Raw genomic sequence first — 4,580 nt, forward strand, 5'->3', positions numbered from 1 at the left:
CGAAAGTTTCGGCGCGAAAAGAAAAAAAAAAAAAATTAAAAATTAAAAAGTAAGTAAGTTTTTTTTCTCTGAAAACTTACGATAACTACAACAGAAGTGCGGCGCCGAAGCGCAGCGAAGGACGGGGCAGCCGGCGGAGCACCCAGCACCACCAACGCCGCGCCCGCCCGCCCTTATGTCCTGGGCAATATGCAAATATGTAAATAAATATGCAAACATGCAAATGAACGTGCGCCCATTGGGCGAGCGTCGATGGACGGGGCGGGGCCGGACGGGGCGGGGCCGGGCGGGTTCGGGCCCGGGCCCCACAGGGCGCGGGATGGAGCGGCCCGGGCCCGGCTCGGCACGGTGTGCTCCCTTGGCTCCGAGCCCTCCCTGGGCCTGGCTCCCACCGCCTGCCCAGAGCCCTCTGGCCAGCCATGTCCCCGCAGCCAGGACGCGGCCCCCGTTTCACCCCCGAGGTCCTTCCTGCCTGTGGCGACCTAGCTCTGCTATGCCTCTGGAGGGGTCTTCCTTCCCATTCCTGCTTTCCACCAGTAACCGGCAGCTAACTGCATTTTCTGTGCAGTGCTTGCAAGGGGCCTTCTGCTGTTGCCTTGAAAAATCTTTGCCAAGACCTTGTTTTGCCAGCACTCGAGGGGATACAAGTTTGGAGAAAAAAAATTAATTCGCTGGAGATTGTATCTGTGCTCCTGAGAAATAAAAAATTGCTTCCTTGAGCTCTTCACCTCTCTCTGCGCTCCTCTCAGAAATGTGGTTTGCACTGAGATCTGTGTTGGCAGCCACTGGGTGAAAGATCAGTTATGTAAGGACATTAATTTAATAACAATACCAGTTTTCATTTCATTGTGCAGTTTGTTGCCAAAGGCGCAGCTTCATAAAGAAGCTTATTACACAGGGAATGAGGACTCCCTGGGTTTTGCAATGTGAAGCAAATGGGATTCACTTTAAGGGTAACAGATCTTTCTCATACCAGACACTTTAGGAGACTAAAACATGTCTGGTTATATTAGTGAGATTGTTCAATAAGAGATTGCTGAAGTGTAGAAGTAGTACTGGGTCACCTTTCCAACTTTGGGTTCCACTAAAAGACCAGTAAGATCCATAAGTGAGAGTACATTTTCCCTCAAGACACTAGAGTTTCCTCCATCAGCAATCCCTATTTATAGCCAGAAGGCATCAGAAGAATTTAGTGAAGGTACAAACTGTTCATGCTGAGACTTTTTGAGACAACTGAGTGGCAGGAAGAGGAGGGGGCTAACACAGTGGTGAGGCAGGGAGAGAGGCTGGGAGTCCAAACAGGGGATTGGAGATGAAGAGGGCAGGAGAGACCAGCCTTCCTCCCCAGAGGATGGTGGTGATGTGAGAAGGGAAAAATGTGATTTGTGCTGCAGCTTGCTATGTACTGAGCATATCCTCTGACAGTGTTTGAGACCCTCTTGTCAAAACAATAGCAAGAACTTTTTCATGTCTTTCTTTTCCCCAAGTGTGGACTAAACAATGCATTTCTCTTGATCTAATTTGGTTGAAACTCTATAGCACAATTTCCTCCAGAAATTACCCTGACTCTATCTCAGGTCAGACATCCTTCCTAGAAAATTTCATTCCCTGATGGCAGCATAAGGCAAACTAAAAGAACAAACACTTTGAGGTAGGCTGCTGTTAGTAAGACTGTCAGGTCATCCTAATCACAGGTGATGCTACCTACCCATCAGAGCAAAACCGTGTATGAAGTCTTCTGATTTGTACAACTACATTCATGCCTACTGCAGGGAAAAAAAAAAAAAGAAAAAAAAGCTTACAATATTACATATTACATTAATTTTGTGGGAAAATAAGTAGTGTCATTTTAACTGCTTATAGGATCAGGTAGAAAGGAGCAGTGGCAATGCTTGACACAGCATCCCTGGACAGATTGCTCAGATTGCTGGCTCTGTCTGTAAATCCATGCGCTGTAATCAGACTCAGACTAACGGTTAACTCCCCATATAGTTTGTGAAACCCATCAATAGCAAGGGCAGGCAACAGATTTACACAGAATGAAATCTAACTTGTTACACTGAAAAGGCTTGTTTGCATAATTTTTTCTTCATGGCCATGCCTCACTTTAAGACATAGGTACATATTTAAGAAAGGGCTATGCAAAGTGTCCAACAAATAAAAATAAATTAAAAAAAAAGGAAATATTAAAAACAAAATGCTAGAAAAGCCCTTTCAAGTGATGAAAGATGGGGAAGAGGACAATTCTAGTTTCTTGGATCTTGAAAAAAATTGCCGATGTGTGTAAATGCAGATGTAAAATAATCTGAAATAGATGGGACACAGCACATTTTCCAACATTTAATAACCTTTTTCCCTAGCAGATAATCATGATTAGATGGAAAAGAAGCTTCATGGCATCAACTCAAGGTGCTTCAGTGCAATCATTAACTGGACTTGAGTTCCTCTTCCTCTGTGAAATACATAATCCCAGATGGGAAAGCAAGGCTCCATCTGTAACACAGAGCCTGATTTATAGTGTTCATGGACTCCAAAGTGGGTAGAAGGTACTATAGTGAGAGCTGAAATACATTGCTTCCAATAAGGACTGGGGAAAGCCTGGACAGTGAAGAGAGAAGTTGCATAATCAGAGTGGTGCTTGCACCCACAGACCATGTAGAAGGTTAAGGCAGAGACAAGCCCAGAAGTGCCTCCAACACAACGCGGGCAGCATTGCGGTGCAGCTGTGCTAAACCCCCAGCAAACCCACTGGCCTCACACAGCAAGGAAAGAACAACCAGAAAATTTCATTTCCACAACAATGCTCCAAAGACAGCTTGAAGCACAAGGAGAAGGGAAGGGGGCTGACACAATGTGACACTTTGAATGTTTTTGTACTGCTTTAACATAAAAGATTTTATAACTGAGGGTGAGAAGTCTTCTAACAAAAGTATCTGCTTAGAAACAAGCAGAAAACATTCTGGTCTCCTTCTGACTAGGAAATATGAGTAAGAAGACTTCTCTTTTTTTTCTTTCTGTAAATATTTGAATTTTTTCTTTCCCCACCCAGAAGAAAAATAGTGAAAATAAAGCCAAAACCTCAGCACAAACTTCCAGATTATTTCTGTACTAATAGATTCAAAGAAACAAACAAAAAATGATCATTTTATCCTACTTCTATTTTGTTCAAAGAAATCAGTGAAATGTGTTTTTTCAAATGTATTTTTTCTGAAAATCAGCCATTTTCTCTCCAATTTGAGAATAAAAAAAAATCCTCTTCCCTTCTTGTTTCAATAACCACTAACTGGGCTACAGTTACTCTACATGCAGCAAGTCCTCCTATCCTAAGCCTCTTTGCTTCAAGTGAGGAGCAACACTACATCAGGACACCCAGGTGCCTGAGGGTGACTGCTGAGCCTGTCCCACCTGCGCTCATCAGCAGGCCCTTTGTGTGGCTCACTAGCGGCCGCTTTTCCCCACTGGCAGTGAGCGAGGACCACTGGTACCTTTCAGACGGGGAGGGACAGCCCAGTGACAGGCCAGAGTGCAGGCAGGTGAGAGCTACAGCTGCACCAAAGCCTGTGTGTGGTGGTTATCCTGAATCTCCCTAAATGGGCAGATGGGAAAGGTGGCAGCAGGAACAACCTGGGTGTCTGCTTAGGAACATAATATGTGTGCCTTCACTAGCACCTGTCAGTACATGGAAGAGCCCAGCTGAAGGCATGGAAATACAGGGAGCTATGCAGCAGCTGCGGCTCTGACTGCAGTAGACAGGACACCTGTTCCTCCTGATAACTTTTCTGTTCTGCAGAGAGGTTCTTCCAGTCTTTGGTGTCATAGGAAACAAGAGGAGGCTTGTGTAAAACAGTCTTTAGCTGTTATGTCTTGCCATATTTTTCCATTCTATTGCTGTGATATCACTTGCTGTTCTGTTCCTGGATTGTCTTATCTTACAGACAAGGTCCTCTTACTGATTAGCACAAGGATTCATTCCTCTTCATCCCACTCCAGTGCACTATGAAAGCTACTAATTCCTTTTTAAAAAATAGAGATATGGAAGCATGCCTTGCTCTGGTAGTGAGTTGTGGATCTGGTTGTGATGCAACCTCGTGCTGTGATTTTCTCAACTGCTCTTTAATTAATTATCACACTAATTGCAGTGCCTGCCAAAGTCGGCTAGCTGTCTTGCCAGACACATCTTTCAAAATGCAATGCCAAGGGAGAGACATTCCAGCACCCTGTTTGGGGTGGTGTGTAGGGGAGTGTAGTCCAAGTCCCCCATTCATTGGCCATGGGGCTGGTGTTCTGACCAGCTGTGGTCTCTCCTCGCTGTTCCTCACGTTCTTCCCAAGTCCTGCCTGCAGTAGGTTAAAGATGACGTGGTCTGAAACTTTTGTGAGGTTACGAAAATGTGCAAGGGCATGGGGGAGAAGGAGAGAGAGAAGAGATTTTGCCTGGCTAAAAATGCTCAGTACTAGCAGTGCTCAGGTGTCTGTAAGGGCAAGTTCCTGCATTTTGCTAGCAGTGTGCCTAGTGGAGAGACTTCAGCATCCCCTCTTCTCTCATGTTCTTCTCCTGCAATTTGCTATGTCTATATCTCT

This window comes from Melospiza georgiana, chromosome Z (assembly GCF_028018845.1).
Source record: "Melospiza georgiana isolate bMelGeo1 chromosome Z, bMelGeo1.pri, whole genome shotgun sequence".
NCBI lineage: Eukaryota > Metazoa > Chordata > Aves > Passeriformes > Passerellidae > Melospiza > Melospiza georgiana.